This window comes from Schistocerca piceifrons, chromosome 2, assembly GCF_021461385.2.
Source record: "Schistocerca piceifrons isolate TAMUIC-IGC-003096 chromosome 2, iqSchPice1.1, whole genome shotgun sequence".
In the NCBI taxonomy this organism is placed as follows: domain Eukaryota; kingdom Metazoa; phylum Arthropoda; class Insecta; order Orthoptera; family Acrididae; genus Schistocerca; species Schistocerca piceifrons.
The window spans coordinates 210,434,885-210,455,295 of NC_060139.1; the positions used below are offsets into that span (position 1 = coordinate 210,434,885).

Below are 20,411 nucleotides of genomic sequence, written 5' to 3' on the forward strand. Positions count from 1 at the left end.
CCTGTACGGGCCTTTCTGGAAACAGAAAATGTTCGACTGCTGCCCTGGCCAGCACATTATCCAGATCTCTCACCAATTGAAAACGTCTGATGAATGGTGGCCGAGCAACTGGCTCGTCACAATACGCCAGTCACTACTCTTGATGAACTGTGGTATCGTATTGAAGCTGCGTGGGCAGCTGTACCTGTAAACGCCTGTAAACGCCATCCAAGCTCTGTTTGACTCAATGCCCAGGCCTATCAAGACCGTTATTACGGACAAAGGAGGTTGTTCTAGGCATTCATTTCTCAGGATCTATGCACCCAAATTGTATGAAAATGTAATCACATGTCAATTCTAGTATAATATAATTGTCCAATGAACACCCGCTTATCATCTGCATTTTTGCTTCGTGTAGCAATTTTAATGGCCAGTAGTGTATTAACACAAAACAGAACCAAATATTACTCTTGAAGTGCGATTACTTTGCATCAAACCGGAAATGTATGTTTTACTCTAATAAGCTGGCCACGTCTGTATATTCCCAGAGTGACGAAAAGAACCTCTGCCGGTGTATTCTGGAGGTTTATCGACAGTCTTTGTTCTCTGCTTCATTTGCTTGTGGAGGAAGGAAGCAACGGTGGGAAGACGTGGTTCCGAAAGTACCTTCCACCACATAAGGTAACAAGGCTTGTGCAATATGGATGTAGATATGTAGCTCGGATTATACTAAAATTCTCCGACGCAAGTGAGTAGCAGAAGCCTGACAGGTGAAGGGCGTAGGTGGAGGCGCAGATGATATCTGCAGACGGCAGGAGCCTGTGGCCGGCGTATGCGGGCAGCACACACACACACACACACACACACACACACACACGGTGTCAGTCTGCACAATAGGAGCTGTTAGCCGGAGCGGCGGCTGGGCTGCAGACAGTTCCGCGATAAGCCGCGCAGCCAGCGGGCCAGCGACCGCGGGTCGACGACCGCCGCTGTTGATTGGCCGACACGGGCCACGGCCGGCTGCGATTGGCAGGTGGGTCCCCGGCGCGCTTCCAGTCGAGCGCGCACTGGCGGAAAACGAGCCGGCAAAGGCCCGGCAGGACTCGACAGTGGCGCTGGCGGGCACGCGCCAGCAGAACGACCTTTCACACGGACACGTGAAGTCGCAGAACACCGACTGCACGGCCGAATTTACAATCTATATACCTAGGCTGAGCTTGCGGGGATGCCCTATCCAGTGAAAATTTTTGATAAATAACACCCCTCCCCTCCGTCAAAAAAGGCATATCAGGACAACTTTCGAATTAAATCGTAGCATTTAAGGTATGTAAATTGTATTTTTTCTTCATTTTCTGTCACAGGTGCGTTGAAATATTTTTTTTTTTTTATTCTGGGGGCTAGTTTCCCACTACACTACTGGCCATTAAAATTGCTACACCACGAAGATGATGTGCTACAGACGCGAAATTTAACCTACCGGAAGATGATGATCTGATATGCAAATGATCAGCTTTTCAGAGCATTCACACAAGGTTGGCGCCGGTGGCGACAGCTACACGTGCTGACATGAGGAAAGTTCCCAACAGATTTCACATACACGAACAGCAGTTGACCGGCGTTGCCTGGTGAAACGTTGTTGTGATGCCTCGTGCAAGGAGGAGAAATGCGTACCATCACGTTTCCGACTTTGATAAAGGTCGGATTGTAGCCTATCGCGATTGCGGTTTATCGTATCGCGACACTGCTGCTCGCGTTAGTCTAGATCCAATGACTGTTAGCGGAATATGGAATCGGTGGGTTCAGGAGGGTAATACGGAACGCCGTGCTGGATCCCAACGGCCTCGTATCACTAGCAGTCGAGATGTCAGGCATCTTATACGCATGGCTGTGACGGATCGTGCAGCCACATCTCGATCCCTGAGTCAGCAGATGGGGACGTTTGCAAGACAACAACCTTCTGCACGAACAGTTCGCCGACGTTTGCAGCAGCATGGGCTATCAGCTCGGAGACCATGGCTGCGGCTACCCCTGACGCTGCATCACAGACAGGAGCGCCTGCGATGGTGTACTCAACGACGAACCCGAGTGCACGAATGGCTAAACGTCATTTTCCGGATGAATCCAGGTTCTGTTTACAGCATCATGATGGTCGCATCCGTGTTTGGCGACATTGGAAAAGTGTATTCGTCATCGCCATACTGGCGTATCACCCGGGGTGATGGTATGGAGTGCCACTGGTTACACGTCTCAGCCACCTCTTGTTCGCATTGACGGCACTTTGAACAGTGGACGTTAAATTTCAGATGTGTTACGACCCGTGCCTTTACCCTTCATTCGATCCCTGCGAAACCCTACATTTCAGCAGGATAATGCTCGACCTCATGTTGAAGGTCTTGTACGGGCCTTTCTGGATGCAGAAAATGTTCGACTGCTGCCCTGGTCAGCACATTCTCCATTCTCCAGATCTCTCACCAAATGAAAGCGTCTGGTCAATGGTGACCGAGCAACTGGCTCGTCACAATACTCCAGTCACTACTCTTGATGAACTGTGGTATCGTGTTGAAGCTGCATGGGCACCTGTACCTGTACACGCCATCCAAGCTCTGTTTGACTCAAGGCCCAGGCGTATCAAGACCCTTATTACGGCCAGAGGTGGTTGTTCTGGGTAATGATTTCTCAGGATCTATGCATCCAAATTGCGTGAAAATGTAATCACATGTCAGTTCTAGTATAATATATTTGTCCAAAGAATACCCGTTTATCATCTGCTTTTGTTCTTGGTGTAGCAATTTTAATGGCCAGTAGTGTACATTGTCCATTCTCAAAGGATAGCCTTCGTTGTAAATGTTTCCATCAGTGCACACATCTACAACTGCCGTAACTGGTATTTTCGTATATTCACAGAATATTAATACTCAGTCAGAACCAGTAACTTCACTAAGACACGTAGTATAACCTCCTTTTTAAACTACGTGATATACCACTCATTTCACATAACTTGTCTTTACACTGCTTCTCTTAGTGACGTTACTGGAGTAAATATTACTATTCTGTACATGTACGAAAATATCTGTTCTCAGTATTATATTCATCGTCACTGGTGGAATTGTACATACTTTGAGAGGGAAGATTACACTACTTGTCTTAGTAAATTTACTGGATGCTAAATAAGTATTACTACTGTGTACGTACACTGAAGAGCCAAAGAAACGGGTACACCTTGCCTAAGATCGTGTAGGGTCCCCAAGAGCACACAGAAGTGCCACAACAAGATGTGGCATGGACTCGACTAATGTCTGGAGTACTTCTGGAGGGAACTGACACCATGAATCCTGCAGGGCCGTCCATAAATCCGTAAGAGTATGAGGGGGTGGAGATCTCTTCTGAAGAGGACGTTGGAAGGCATCCCAGACACGCGCAATAACGTTCATGTCTGAGGAGTTTTGTGCCCAGCGGAAGTGTTTAAACTCAGAAGAGTGGTCCTGGAGCCACTCTGGTGCAATTCTGGATATGTGGGGTGTCGCATTGTCCTGCTGGAACTGCCCAAGTCCGTCGGGATGCGCACTGGAGATGAATGGACGCAGGTGATCAGACAGGACGCTTACATACGTGTCACCCGTCACAGTCGAATCTAGACGTTTCTGGGGTCCCCTATCACTCCAACTGTATACGCCCCACACCATTAAAGAGCCTCCACAAGCTTGAACAGTCCCCTGCTTACATGCAGGGTTCATGGATTCATGAGGTCTTCGCCATACCCGTACACGTACATCCGCTCGATACAATTTGAAACGAGACTCGTCCGATCAGGCAACATGTTTCCAGTCATCAACAGCCCAGTGTCTGTATTGAAGGGCCCACGCGAGGCGTAAAGCGTATGTGAAAAAAGGGCAAGCTGAGTTTCGCACCAGCTTTTTAAAACCATGGCGATTCGTATACATAAGCTTCTCAGTTAATTATATTCGCACTAAGCCTATGTTCAAAGATTCGGCAGCAATTATGTTGACAGGTGCCGTTCTCTACGTATTCGCAAACTCAAACACTTCCACTGAAATGCCACAGGATATAACGTGATCCATCACTCTAAATTCTTCGTTATCTGTCATCCAGCGTCCAATGGCATCTCATATCATCGGACTAGTTGGATTGTTGGAAGCACTTTGGAACTCACAACTGAATCCATCCAGCGATTTCTTATGGTTCGTTACAACCACTACAATCATCGCAAACCTGTCAGTTAATACACGAGGTCTGTCTGGTCTTTCTTTAGCTGTGTTGTTCTTTCGGGTTCCCACTTCACAGTCACATCACCAGCAGTCGATGCAGGGACACACAGAATGGTTGAAATGTAACCGAAGCATTACTCAGGTGACATACAATGACTGGTCCACGTTCAGAGTCACTGAGGTCTGATGACCGATCCGTTTTGCTATTACGCTTCTCTACCGACAACACAATGCTCCCCACCTTCTTTTATACTAGCTGGTTTGCCTCTCGTGATATCTGGGGGCTAAACCCACAGTACATAGGGGTTTACTGATACTTTTGGTCATACAGTGTTACAACACATCGTGCTACGAACCCTGCCGATAATGCCACGTGCAATGACGGGCGCGTGAGCGGCTGCACAAGGCAGGAAACAAAGTATGATTCGAGATGTAATTAAAGGGTATGAAATCATATGACTGACTTGCGAAATTTTCGTAGTGAACAAACAGTTGCTCTATCCAAAGCAGCACATCAGTTTTATATTGAAGTATCTAAAGACTTAACCGCCGAGTAAGGTACCTAAATAATTACAGAAACGAAAGAAACCTTGTAATAGTAAAACCATACATACAGAGGAACCGAAATCTGTAAACAGATTTCGCCTATCGTCAATTTGAGAGGAGTTAATAAGTTTTCAGTGTGGTGGCGGCTGTTAAAAAATTTCAGTTTTAAACGGAGGCACTTCTTGATCTTGAAGTGCGCACGAAAACGGAAACGCCCGTCGTCCCAACGGCCGAGGCGGCCCCAGGTTCGGAAACCCCTGGCACAAAAAGGAAGCGGTGAGTACAGCTAGCCGTTTGACCACCCGGCAAGTCAGCATCAGAACTACTTGCTTCCGTCTTAGCACACTAGTGTGAGGCGCCGACCAGCTAACAAAACCACTGAACATTGCCGCTCCGGCCCACATTCTGCAAAAATCAAGCGGGTAGGTCTACTTGCTGCTGTGTCGCTCATGATCTCCTCTTGTACATACGTCCACTTCGCCATGCTACGATAGAATTTAACGATAGCCGCTTTGGGTAGAGTCGAGAAATGATGGTCAGATCCGATCGCCGTTTTGGTCGTTTGCTGATCACGAGTATCTCGCGATGCTACGGGAAAGCAGCAGCGCCAGCCATGCGGTAAGATTCACCGAAATCGCCCTCCCCCCTCCCCCCCCCCCCCCCACTTTTAGATGAAGAACGCCACTTCTCACGGTTCAGTTTCTCTGTCCGAAGTGTTCTCAGATAAACTTCAGTATCGTCATTTTTTTGTTTTTGTTTTTTTGTTCAGAATTCATGGAGGTGTGTTCTCTCTATGAAGCTAAGTGAAAGGCGGTTTCTTTTTGGTATAAGCGTTTCGCTTCTTTTATTTGTGAAGCGTCTTCAGTGGCTTGTAATACATGTTTCTTTTTGTATATATAATAAATAAATGTATTACGTAGTTGAGACGTGGTGTCTACTGTTGTTAAGGAAAAAGTGGAAGGGAGGACCCACCAATGTAAATTTCCTTTCACACAACCTGTTTATGTAACAATATATAATCATACATTTGTTTTCTTTACAAATTCACAGCCGTGCGGGGTAGCCGCGCGGTCTTAGGTGCCTTGTCACGGTCCGTGAGTCTTTCCCCGTCGGATGTTCGAGTCCTCCCTCGGGCATGGGTGTGTGTCTTGTCCATAGCGTAAGTTAGTTTAAGTTAGATTAAGTAGTGTGTAGGCTTAGGGACCGATAACCTCAGCAGTTCGGTCCCATAAGACCTCACTACAAATAAAAAAAATAAAAATCAACAAATTTGTGAAATTTATAGGCTTTTACAAGACAAATCATATCAAGAACAATATGACAATAATTATAAGGGCCTGGACCTGCAGTCCGCCCGTTATCGGGTGAAACAGTGGTGTTTACTACCGCGCTGGACGCAGTCTGTCTTATTAAATGCCCTTCTGCAACACATGAAAACATGTAAGTAATACTGATGACAAGAGCGCTTCCATTACTCACACAGGTGATGTAAATTTTTTTCTTATTTAGACCCTATATGTCGAAAGTTCGGGGTTAAGGTACCCACCGATGCTTAAAGGTTAAACAGATTAGGAAACAACTATGACAATGATAAGGCCTTCTTCAAAGCGAGCAATCTTTTCATTTCAATCAGCAGGCAAGGTGAGACTGGATCCGAACCCGTCCCTTTTAACAACCTTATTTCGACTAAAGCCGCGGTGACAGCGGCTTTTCAGTTAAGAAGGCTGCTCTGAAGGAACGCTTTAAAACATTACGTATGAGCACTTGTTACAAGAGAACTCACTTGGCGGAGCGACAAAAAATGGTTCAAATGGCTCTGAGCACCGGAGGTCATCAATCCCCTAGAACTAAGAACTACTTAAACCTAACTAACCTAAGGACATCACACACATCCATGCCCGAGGCAGGATTCGAACCTGCGACCGTAGCAGTCGCGCGGTTCCGGACTGAAGCGCCTAGAACCGCTCGGCCACCCAGGCCGCCAGGAGCCACAGGATCCAGTGAAAATACACCAATAATAACGCTGTCTTTCAAAGACAGGAACGCACAGCTCAATACAACAGGTACTTCAGATTTCTCAAATGCAATTACAATCAAGAAATTGAACCAGTTAACATCTAAATCTAACCACAAGACCCCTGTTTGTTTAACGGCAAGCTGTGCCTTGGTACAGCTGTTCCGAATGTGTTTCCGACCAGGAGCTGATTCATTAAAACATTAATAATTGGGTATAAACTAGAAAGGAAGGGCATTATAATATCAGAACAGATGGTTCAAATGGCTCTAAGCACTATGGTACTTAACATCTGAGGTCATCAGTCCCCTAGACTTAGAATTACTTAAACCTAACTAACCTAAGGACATCACACAGATCCACGCCCGAGGCAGGATTCGAACCTGCGACCGAAGCAGCAGCACGGTTCTGGACTGAAGCGCCTAGAACCACGCGGACACAGCGGCCGGCAGTATCAGAACAAATTTTCAAACAACTAATGTCTCGTTCGATACTACGGCCTATATTTACGACCAAAGAGCCGACTGACAAGGGAACCTCCCCATCGCACCCCCCTCAGATTTAGTTATAAGTTGGCACAGAGGATAGGCCTTGAAAAACTGAACACAGATCAATTGAGAAAACAGGAAGAAGTTATGTGGAATTGTGAATAAATAAGCATAATATACAAACTGAGTAGTTCAAGGGAAGATAGGCAACATCAAGGCCACTGGGAACGCAGGAGCGCCGTGGCCTCCTGGTAAAGTGAGCAGCTGCGGAATGAAGGGTCCTAAGTTCAAATCTTCCATCGAGTGAATAGTTTAATTTTTTATTTTCAGTTTATGTGACAAACTCTTATGTTTTCATCACTTTTTTGGGAGTGATTATCGCATCCACAAGAAAACCTAAATCGGGCAAGGTAGAAGAATCTTTTTACCCATTCGCTAAGTGTACAAGTTAGGTGGGTCGACAACATATTCCTGTCATGTGACGCATATGCCGTCACCAGTGTCGTATAGAATATATCAGGCGTGTTTTCCTGTGGAGGAATCGGTTGACCTATGACCTTGCGATCAAATGTTTTCGGTTCCCATTGGAGAGGCACGTCCTTTCGTCTACTAATCGAACGGTTTTGCGATGCGGTCGCAAAACGCAGACACTAAACATATTACAGTGAACAGAGATGTCAATGAACGAACGGACAGATAATAACTATGCAAAAATAAAGAAGGTAAAATTTTCACTCGAGGGAAGACCTGAACCAAGGACCTATCGTTCTGCAGCTGCTCACGCTACCACGGGACCACGAGGCTCCTGTGCTCTCATTGTCCATGAGTTGCATATGTAGCCCATGGACTACTCAGTTTGTATATTTTGCTTATTTTTTCACAGTTCCACACAACTTCTTCCTGTTTTCTCAGTTGATCTGTGTTCAGTTTATCAAGGCCTGTCCACTGTGCCAACTTACAACTTAATCTGAAGGGGGTGCGATGGGGATGTTCCCTTGTGAGTAAAAGTCTGAGGGTCGGGTACAATCCAGAAAATAAGTAGGAGGTCTGGTAGACAATGACACCAATCACCACGAGGATTACAGAATCTTACTCCCCTTTGTCAGCAAGCAGCTCCATGGATCCACGGTGCGTCGCGGCGGTTACTGCGTGGTGCCGATAACAGCTAGGTAGAAGAGGACAGCCAGACTACGAGCGGTCGTCCAACACGAATGTTGCCAATTAACAGACGGGATGTCGGCCTGCTGCTTGTAGTCGACGCTGACCCCGGTGGAGTACTCCGGTATCCTTCCTCTGCGCAGGCCCTTCTTGCGTAGCTCGTGGCTTCGGCCGCTCGGACCTCGTGACTGCCAATCCCGAAACTTGGTTCCTCCCCCTTGGGCCAGCGAACCCGTATAATTATCGGCAAGCAAAGAGCTTCTAAGGACACAACCCACAGATACCGACTGTTCCTCGTAGATACAGTGGGATAGTCGATACTACCAGACAGAACAGCACAACTAACTTAATCACGCCATGGCTCAGTAGTAGTTAGTAGTTGCAATCTGTTACTATGTTACATTTTGTCATGTTCTTCTCTTGTTTTTCAGATTAGAAACAACTTTTGTAGTACAAATATTGTGATATTAAATTATCGTTGGGTGTTACGAATCTATTGTTGTTAGTCCACAATACAGGGGGGGGGGGGGGGGGGGGGAGCGGGCAGGGAAAGCCGGGAATCGGCCAACTGGAGCATGAGGACCAAATGAAACCATCTGCAGGTCCACACATATGGAGGGAGTAATACGTACTAAGAACAATGGAAATCGTAACACCAAACGACTGTTTAACAACACGATATTTTTGCTAAAAAGTTGTTTCTAATCTGAGAAACAAGAGAAAACATGACAAAAGTCACATAGTAACATATTGTAACTACTATGTAATATGTTTATTATATGTATAAAAAGAAACATGTACTACAGCCCCCTGAAGATGCTTCAGAAATAAAAGAAGCGGAACACACATGCCAAAAAACACTCTACCTTTCATTTAGTTGCATAGACCTCCATGAATAAACTTGCGTAGTTATAGGTGAGTACTATTTCTGGATGTCGTCTTGCGAATGTGTCTATGTAACTGGAGGCCACCCTTGGTTAACAGTACGTTGTCATCTTGATTAACCGGGTTTCTGCCGGTTATTCGCGTCTTTCCTGGCACGATTAACCAGCAGAAACCCGATTAATCAACATGACAACGCCTCGCCGGGAAAGCTTGAAGAATTACAACAGTACGTTGGTCTATGCTAATTTCAGATTACATCTCTTTGTGTAAGTTTCTAAATATTTTATTTGTTAAAGGACATCTTATTCGCCTTTGACTATATAGGTTATTTATATTACAACTTCAATGTCAGCCTTTGGACCGTTTACAAGTTGTACTGCAAAAGCTTTTGCTTCATTGCATGTAGACTTTAACATCCTCCAACATGTACACATGATAGCTTCAAAAATAAGCGTTCGAATTGTAGAAATACAGTAACATCAAACGAGTGCAAAGCTCTGTATATAGTGAAATGATGTCAGTTCACAGTACCACTTGAAAATGGCCCAAAGTCAGAAATTGCAATTCTGAAATAAATAACTTCTACAGTCGACGACGAATACCATGTCCATTAAAATATTCTACCTGTCGTGTCGTCCTGTACACGACAGTGTTCCGTCCTCAGCAAACACACGCAGCCAAACAGCAATGCGGCCTCGGTAAACATCAAGAGCTCGCTATCAGCTTGGCGACAGGTGGGTCAGTGGAGTTGACACAGCTGTCGGACACAGTAGCAGCAACGCGGGACGAGGCCCGTGGCGTCCTGGGGTACTACGCTGAAGTAAACAGAGAATCAGTGGCGGTACCTTGTGTTTACAGCAGGGCCTGTGGTTCTGGTGTACTTTTCTTACTGTCATCAGTCTTTTGACTGGTTTGATGGGGCCCACCTCGAATTCCTCTCCTGTGCCAACGTATTCATCTTAGAGTACCACTTGCAACTGATATCCTCAATTCTCAAATAACTTCCGGGAATTCAGCCAGGTAACACTTTCAGCGACCGCCGATATTTCGGCGGGAGAACACCCCGCCAATTTCAATTATTTGCCAGCCGTAACCCAATTTCTGTCTTCCTCTATAGTTTTTACCCTCTACAACTCCACCTAGTACCACAGAAGTTATTCAGTGACGTCTTAACAGATGTCCTGTCATCCTGTACCTTCTCTGTGTCAGTGTTTCCCATGTATTCCTTTTCGCCAGGAATGTCCTTTTTGCGCCGGCCATAGTGGCCGAGCGGTTCTAGGCGCTTCAATCTGGAACCGCGCGGCCGCTACGGTCGCAGGTTCGAATCCTGCCTCGGGCATGGATGTGTTTGATGTCCTTAGGTTAGTTAGGTTTAAGTAGTTCTAAGTTCTAGGGGACTGATGACCTCAGATGTTAAGTCCCATAGTGCTCAGAGCCATTTGAACCATTTTTTTGTCCTTTTTGCCACTGCTAGTTGACTTTTTATGTCCTCCTTGGTCCACCCATCATACGTTATTTTGCTGCCTAAGTAGCAGAATTCCTTAACTTCATCTATTTCGTGATTATCAATTATGATTCCAAGGTACTCGCTATTCTCATTTCTACTATTTCTCATTAGCCGGCCGGAGTGGCCGTGCGGTTCTAGGCGCTATAGTCTGGAGCCGAGCGATCGCTACGGTCGCAGGTTCGAATCCTGTCTCGGGCATGGATGTTGTGATGTGCTTAAGTTAGTTAGGTTCAATTAGTTCTAAGTTCTAGGCGACTGATGCCATCAGAAGTTAAGTCGCATAGTGCTCAGAGCCATTTGAACCATTTTTTCTCATTAGTTTCGCCTTCTTCGATTTTCTGCCAATCCATATCCTGTAGTGGTGTAGTACCACTATTGAAATCTTTTAATTCTTCATTCATCAGCAGATCACCTATACGGTTCTAGTAACTAAAATTGATGTACGGTTCGAAGCAGAAATAACTAATGAACAGTATTCGATTTCTAAACAAATTTAAAGGTATCACAAATGAGGTGTATCTAAGCAATTAACACTACGTTTATTGTTCCATAAAAACACGGGAGAACTGCTGGATTTCAGTAACGTCCTGCCACGACATTTCGGCGCAGAGTCTTCTGGCCATCTTCAGGTGTGTGCCACTGTAGTAGTACTGGCGAGTAAGCGCTGAGCTCTGCTGTTTAAAGCCATACTGAGGTGACATTGCGCATGCGCTGCTCAGCGTGCGCGTTCATAACGGCTCCGTGCGCTGCGCCTCCCGCCCTCCACGGTGAAAGCTTGACGTATCGATATCAGGTCGATTTTCATCTTTATGCAGATAACTACGTCGACTACGAATTTTCTCTATAACAGGATTCCAAGCAGAGTTTAGCTGATAACCGCTATCTCGATTGATGAGAGTCTCGTTGTCAGACATTACAGCGTTTGAGCACATTCTCTCCTCTACATATTTTATATTCAACAACGAATTTTACGAACAATCTGACGGTGTCGCCATGGGGAGTCCTTTGTCTCCCCTGGTGGCCAATCCCTTTATGGAAGAGTTTGAGGAGAGAGCCCTCGACTCTGCCACTTTTAAACCGACAGTATTTTGGCGATACGTTAACGACACATTTATAGTGTGGCCTCATGATCTGGACCGTCTCCAAGAATTTTTACGTCACATGAACTCCATACATGAAAACATAAAGTTTACCATGGAGATAGAGAAAGATGGTTGCTTGCCATTTTTAGACGTCTTGGGGCGACGTAAGAGTGATAGCACACTTGCTCGCTCTGTGTACAGAAAACCCACTCATACTGACCTTTATCTACAGGCTACTAGTTGCCACCATCCACCACAAACAATGGGCGTTCTCAAGACTTTGATCCACCGTGCCCATACCATCTCTGACGCCGAGCGGAACTGGAACACCTGCAAAAAGTAGTTCTGAAGAATGGCTTTTCAACTAGGCAAGTGAACAGAGTGATGCAAACCTACAAACGACGGAACAAGGAAGAGGCCTTCAGGTCGACTGCTTGTCTACCATTTAATGGGAATATTTCTTCACAGATAGGCAGAATATTGAGAAAGTATCAAGTGAGAGTCATCTTTCGCCCTCCTTCCAAAATATCATCACTGGTGGGATCCGTTAAAGACTCCCTGGGCGTGCGTAAATCAGGTGTTTACAAGATTCCGTGTGATTGCGGCAAATCATACATAGGGCGAACAACACGAACTGTCCAGGAACGCCGGCCGGTGTGGCCGAGCGGTTCTAGGCGTTTCAGTTTGGAACGGCGCGACCGCTACGGTCGCAGCTTCGAATCCTGCCTCGGGCATGGATGTGTGTGATGTCCTTAGGTTAGTTAGGTTCAAGTAGTTCTAAGTTCTAGGGGAGTGATGACCTCCGATGTTAAGTTCCATAGTGCTGAGAGCCATTTGAACCATTTGAAGAATGATTGTTTGAATGCCCATGCGCGCACTCCACTTCGGGACCTACACGTAGATGATTGTGGTTTATTGTTTTATTCATCACTTATAGCTGGTTCTTTATATTAATAAGACATTTTTGGGATTGTTTCTGTCTGTCTTCAAGGCTTTGCCGGTTCAACCTCTTCAGCATGTCCGTGACACTCTCCCATGGGTCAAACAAACCTGTGCCCAGTAATGCTGGTCTTCTTTGAATATGTTCGAATCTCTTGTTAGTCCTCTTTGGTACGGGTTCCGAATATGTGAGCAATATTCTACGATGGGTCACACGAGTGATTTGTAAGTGATCTCCGCTATAGACTGATGGTTTGCTCCCGGTATTCTACCAACGAACCGACGTCTAACAGTTGCATTACCTACGATTGAGCCTATGTGTGAACTGTACTACATACCAATACAAACCCTTACTCGCAGATATTAGTATCAGTTGACAGGTTCCAGTAATGACTCATTGATACTGTAGTCATAGGCTTATAGGCTTTTTCGTTGAGCGAAGCGTACAATTTTACATTTCTCAACAATTAAAGGAAGTTGCTGATTTTATAGTACTTCTATGTACATAGCTCCATCACCTGCGAAACACCTGAGGCTACTATTAATATTGTTTTCAAGGTCATTAATACGCAACATACACAGCAAGGATTCCAAAATACTTCTCTAGGGCAGACTCGAAGTTACTTCCACACATGGCAATGACACTCTATCCCAGATGACACGCTGCTCGTTCCCTATTTAAAAAAAAAAAAAATCCTCAATTCAATCACGACTTTCGCTTGATAACCCACACGAGCGTACTTGTGATAATTAGAATTAATTTAATACCTGCAGCTGCTGACAGGCGTTGATATATATCAACGGGGACAGGTGAAAATGTGTGCCCCGACCGGGAATCGAAGCCGGGATCTCCTGCTTACATTGCAGACGCTCTGTCCATCTTTTTTTTTTTTCTTCATTTTGTTCGTTGTTAATCGTTGTGTTTAGTCGTTGCGGACGTCACATGACATCCGGTCCAGTTCTTTTTTTCTTTTTTTTTTTATTCTTCCACTCAGTTTTTTTTTTATTACAGAGGCCAACCGGCTCTCTGACCGAACACGCTGAGCTACCGTGCCGGCAATAAAATGGTTCAAATGGCTCTGAGCACTATGGGACTTAACATCTCAGGTCATCAGTCCCCTAGACTTAGAACTACTTAAACCTAACTAACCTAAGGACATCACACACATCCATGCCCGAGGCAGAATTCGAACCTGCGACCGTAGCAGCAGCACCTTGTATGTCCACACACTACATTCGTAGTGTCCCACCCCAACACACTCATTACTCGTGGAAGACATTCTTACTAAATCCCGTAAGAGTTCGGGGAATATGTGTGCATCCGCACAGAAGACTGAGGTCATGGCCGGTGTTGCCAGAACTATATCCATGTAAGTATATATGTACTTGTGATAATACGCGCAGGTTTAGTATTGAGTCAAATGCTTTTCGGAAGTCAGGAAATAATGCATCTACCTGTGTTGTATGCTGCCTACTCGTCAAATATGGGGTGCCTAGGAAACCTGCTTTTTCGGATCGCTAGACAACAATTCAAGCAAAACGTATTAGTAAATTTTATTACAAAAGGAAATGATTACAATACTTAACTCTGTGAGGTGCAGACGTTTCGCGAGCAAAGGGCTACAGACGAACAAGAAATCCATTCAGTATATACAAATCGTAATACTAGAGAAGTAATCCAGTTCCTAAGTTGACGCTACACAAGTGCCTGTTCTCGATTCTGCTGTGGAAGTCGTACAAGTGCTAGTCTTCAACTGGGCCGCGGCCAGGCGTCGCGGCGCTAATGTCCTCTTCGTGTCGAGGACGCTGCCGTCGCCCTAGAGAGGGGTCGATCCGCTTGCAATTGGCTGACTTCTTCTTCACAGCCCTATCTAATCTATCGTTTCCGACCGGCGTGCCGGCGCTTGACTTTACCTCGAAACAGCCCGAATGCCTTGATTCATGACTTTCTGGAAGTTATGTTACAAAAATGCGATTTTGGTCGATGTTTTCGTAATGAGTGGTGGTTGGCAATGAGGAGGTCATTCTGTTCGATATACATTACAGGCGGGTGATGTTATTTAAGATTCTACAACAAGTGGATGCAAGTATATCGGAGTGTGGTTTTGTGGATCACTTCTGCTACCCTTTTTGTATATGGGTGTGATCGGAGATTTCTTCCAACTACTGTGCGCGGTTTTTTATTCAAGTTATATACGGTAGATTATGATTAGAAAAAGGGACTAACTCAGACGCTAATTTGGTATAAAATCTAATACGTATTCAGTCGGGCACTGAAACTTTATTTTCCATCTCCGTAGCTATGCGGTCAGCGTAAATGGTTGTCACGTGGAGGACGCGGCTTCGATTCCCGCTACTGGCAATGAGGACTGGTACGGGGTGTACTCAGCCTTGTGATGCCCATTGAGGAGCTACTTGACCGAATTATGGCGGTTCCGCGGTCTCGAACGTCTACAAAACGGCTGGGAGAGGGGTGTATTGACAATAGGGCCCTCCACACGGCATCTGCATGGCACCGCAAGGCGGGCGGTTGACATGGCGGTGGAAGTTCACGGCCTGGACGAGCAGCTTGTGACTGGAGCTTTGTTCAGTGTTAGATTTCAGCCGCTTCTCAAGCCCATCGACACTAACATGTGTCTCACTCATCTTTGCAGAGGTGCGAGAGTTAAATAGAAGCAATATTTCTGATTATTTCTGCGTATAGTTGTCTTTATTGCCACGTGGAAGACTTATTAGGTTTATAGAATAGTATATTAAGTAAGATTTGTTATAAAAGAGCATAGTAACTATAAAAAATAATAAGAGGGAGAAGGTGGTCTTAAAACGCCTGGAATCTGTGCAGTACGCTCATGTAAGAGTGCATACCTTAGATCGTTGTATCGACACGTGGTGACGCTCTAGTTATTCTTGCCGGAGCACAATCATTTGATTACCTTGCTGGTTATTTGCTTAGTGGCATCGACGTCACAGTACTCGCTTCGACGGTACGTATACTAAAATTGGAACGATACAGAGAAGGTTAGCACAGACCCTGCGCAAAGATGACTCCAAAATTCGTGAAGTGTTCCACATATTTGCCGACAACGCGGTCACGCGTACCTCCTTCCAGCCACGCAGGCGGGATGAAGCCCTCTTTACTTGTCTTCGCTTAGGCCACGGCCTATCAGCATTGGCTTCTTGCTCCTGCGAGAGGACACGCCAATTTGTGGCGCTTGTGGCTCCACGTTTTAATAGTATCATTTTGAGACCAGAAGTGAGCGGAAGATTTGTCGACAAGTGTGCCCTCTATTTTAAGTGACATTCAAACGGATGTGCTTAGACGACTTTTCTTGCGTGGCCATCCTCCTAGGCAAACCCAGAAATATTTGTTTTATGAATAAAAATCACGTTCTCTTGCTCCACCGCATTTTATTTCTTCCAGGCGAAACGCGTCTGGGAGAAATAAAATACAATTCAGAAGCAAATGCGGTTTATATTCACAAACAAATATGGATGTGTTTAGAGTTTTAAGGTTTCGTAGTACGTCCAACTTGCTTCCAAAAATTTTAGAGAGATGTTCTTAATGTATTAAAAGGGCGAAACTTCCTGGCAGATTAAAACTGTGTGCCGGACCGAGACTCGAACTCGGGACCTTGGCCTTTCACGGGCAAGTGCTCTACTAACTGAGCTACCGAAGCACGACTCACGCCCCGTCCTCACAGCTTTACTTCTGCCAGTACCTCGTCTCCTACCCTCCAAACTTTACAGAAGCTCTCCTGCGAACCTTGCAGAACTAGCACTCCTGAAAGTAAGGATATTGCGGAGACATGGCTTAGCCACAGCCTGGGGGATGTTTCCAGAATGAGATTTTCACTCTGCAGCGAAGTGTGCGCTGGTATGAAACTTCCTGGCAGATTAAAACTGTGTGCCGGACCGCGACTCGAATTCGGGACCTTCATATCAGCGGCCGGCTTGATTCGTTTGTTTTAATATTTGTCCCGAGTTCGAGTCTCGGTCCGGCACACAGTTTTAATCTGCCAGGAAGTTTCATATCAGCGCACACTCCGCTGCAGAGTGAAAATCTCATTCTATTAAAAGGGTGACTGGCTCACCCATGATTTTTGCAAGTGACCAGCCAGTCAAATTTCTCTGCGCTGTTACTGTAGCTCCTCTGTCGTTTTCTTTGTGTTTGAATTCCAGGTTTAGCACCTTTCACCTTTCCTCCGTTGTCTTACGGCGTGTGAGATGGAGTGATTATGTGTGTCGACACGAGTTTGTAGGTTTACTCCTCAAAGTGCCTTTTTATCTAGATTCGTTTGGTTCAAATGGCTCTGAGCACTATGGGACTCAATTTCTGCGGTCAACAGTCCCCTAGAACTTAGAACTACTTAAACCTAACCAACCGAAGGACATCACACACATACATGCCCGAGGCAGGATTCGAACCTGCGACCGTAGGGGTCTCGCGGTTCCAGACTGTAGCGCCTAGAACCGCTCGGCCATTCCGGCCGGCTAGATTCGTTTGTTTTGATATTTGTAAGAGTACTGAGAATCCGCCGTTGAGTGCCTGTAGATTCCAAACACACACACGCGCGCACACACACAAACACACACTAATCGCGTGTCAGCACCATTCAGACAGGGGAGCACAGCACTCACTGCGGGCATGTGGTTCATTTCCGGCGGGCGAGGCTCTCCCTGAGTACAGGCTGGCCGTGACGCAGTGAGCAGGTATTATCCAGGATTAATGGGCGCAAATTTCACAGATTTGTTCAAATGTTGAAATGTGTGTGAAATCTTATGGGACTTAACTGCTAAGGTCATCAGTCCCTAAGCTTACACCCTACCTTACCTAAATTGCCCTAAGGACGTACACACACACCCATGTCCGAGGGAGGACTCGAACCTCCGCCGGGGCCAGCCGCACAGTCCATGACTGCAGCGCCTTTGACCGCTCGGCTAATCCCGCGCGGCTTCACAGGTTTTTGTAGGGGTGCAAATTTGGCCGGGCACAGTTATCAAAAATGGTTCAAATGGCTCTGAGCACTATGGGACTTAACATCCATGGTCATCAGTCCCCTAGAACTTAGAACTACTTAAACCTAACTAACCTAAGGACACCACACAACACCCAGTCATCACGAGGCAGAGAAAATCCCTGACCCCGCCGGGAATCGAACCCGGGAACCCGGGCGTGGGAAGCGACACAGTTATCATACATCCATTCGGGGAAGAGTTTGTGGTAAAAGAGCACTGACACATACACAATCGGCGGAAATGGAGTCCGATCGAAAAGCACATATCAACTGGGAAATTATGTATGTCATCTCCATCTTCACTTATGGGAACTTTGAGCGACTACTAAAATACGAACAGATGGTATATGATGAGTATGTACTGAATCGGACGCAAATTGTACAGAAGTACCCCTACAAGCGACCCTCTTAAGCAATAAATTTTAATGACACATTAATTCCCGTGTAAGACTGATGTTACGTCGTTGATTACAAACCGTACCGAACCATTACTCCGAAGGGAGGAAACTGGAAGTGGTGCAAGGTACGGGGGAGCTGTTATTGTTTACGGACAATGGCTCCCACGCTCGGCGACATCGTTAAAAGGGGGACAACAGTGCGGTGTACCGCAGCTCCCAGACAGGAAACAGTTTACGACCAATCACCGAATTGTCGCGGCATCCGAGGGCGGAAGCCGGCGACTGCCCTGTCAGACACGGCATTTACGGCGCAGCTCAGGGCTCCTCTGGTCCTGCGCCCACTCCGCTCCCTTTCGGCAACCCTTAAAGTGCGCTTTTATAAACGACATTTACGTTACCTCACTGGTTGATGGTCATCGAAAGAGTGCAAGGAAGGGCAGCTCCTTTCGTGTTCCATAGGGGTCAGAGTGTCACTGATATGATACGCGAGTTGGGGTGGCAGTCACTGAAACAGAGCCGATATTCTTTGCGGCGAGATCTATTTATGAAATTTCAATCACCAACTTTATTTTCCGAATGCGAAAATATTTTGTTCACACCCACCTACGTAGGGAGAAATGATCATCATAATAAAATAAGAGAAATCAGAGCGCCAACGGAAATATTTAGGTTTTCCTTTTTCCCACGCGCCATTCGAAAGTGGAATGGGAGAGAAGTAGTATTAAAATGGTTCGATGAACCGTCTGCCAGGCACTTAAGTGTGAATTGCAGAGTAACCATGTAGAAAGAAATGTTCAAATGTGTGTGAAATCTCATGGGACTTAACTGCTAAGGACATCAGTCCCTAAGCTTACACACTACTTAACCTAAATCATCCTAAGGACAAACACACACACACACACACATGCCCGAGGGAGGACTCAAACCTCCACCGGGACCAACTGGAGGAATTAGTGCCAGCAAAAAATAAAAAAAATTAAACATAATAAAGCCCCTCATAGCCGGCCGGTGTGGCCGTGCGGTTCTAGGCGCTACAGTCTGGAGCCGAGCGACCGCTACGGTCGCAGATTCGAATCCTGCCTCGGGCATGGATGTGTGTGATGTCCTTAGGTTAGTTAGGTTTAATTAGTTCTAAGTTCTAGGCGACTGATGACCTCAGAAGTTAAGTCGCATAGTGCTCAGAGCCATTTGAACCATTTTTTTGCAGCGCCCTAGACCGCTCGGCTAATCCCGCGCGGCTAACCATGTAGATGTAGATGTAGGAAAGTACTTCTTTCAATTTTGATTATTTCATAGTAATTAGTCTTCCGAATGTTTGGATATACCCTGGCAAAACTTTCTCTGCCACGACAGCCTTTTGATTTCATCTCTCACATACATTCAACTTCTTCAGTTAATGCGCAGTAATATTGCAATCCATGTTTTCCCCTCCAATTTTTGCCCGCTACGGCTCTCCTAGTCCCTTGAAAGTTATTCTCTTACGTCTTAAAACATGTCCTTTTATCCTGCCTATTCTCTTAGTCAATATTTCCCAGGTATTCCTCGCTCACCGACTATGTACAAAATCTCACTTTTTACATTGTCTGTCCACTTAAAGTTGGACATGCTTGTGTGATACCACATCCTAAACGTTTCCATTTTCTTCTTTTCCGTTTATCCCACTGTCCAAACAGTGCTGTGGTCCAGACATAACCTCTCAAAGTATTCTTCTTCAGTATAATGCCAATTTTTGATACTAGTAGACTTGCAAGTAACATGGCGGTTATTCCATTTCTTGCGACTGGTGCATATGCGTTTCATTTTAGTTTAAAGCACCTTCACAGATCTTTGGAACAATTGTTTTAGGCACAAATCGTTTTAGCGAAGAGTTTCCATGCTTATAATACTTTTACTGCCCACATTTGTTTGTTTTAATGTAGAAGTGTACTTCTACAAAAAGTCGTTAGATCTTTAGAGTTCTGCACTGCACTGAGACAAATTTACTCATTTTCATGTTCTTTCCACATTCACCTCATCATTTTCTTCTATACGTACATATAGCCTGTTGTGGATGTTAGAGTGTGTGAGGTGGAGCAGGAGGGACGATTGAATGGCTTTTCCACTTCTCTCTCTCTCTCTCTCTCTCTCTCTCTCTCCCTGTGTGTGTGTGTGTGTGTGTGTGTGTGTTGGGTCAA

At 45.7% G+C, this 20,411-nt stretch overlaps 1 long non-coding RNA gene and 1 other non-coding gene across 2 annotated transcripts in view; both read left to right on the forward strand.

Annotated features, from left to right (window-relative positions):
• Positions 1-20,411, forward strand: part of LOC124774967 — an 805,902-nt gene that overhangs the window by 91,609 nt on the left and 693,882 nt on the right. The gene's annotated exons all lie outside the window — the stretch shown is intronic.
• Positions 15,794-15,900, forward strand: LOC124778154. Its single transcript, XR_007015866.1, has one exon. It is a non-coding gene; the product is annotated as a U6 spliceosomal RNA (small nuclear RNA).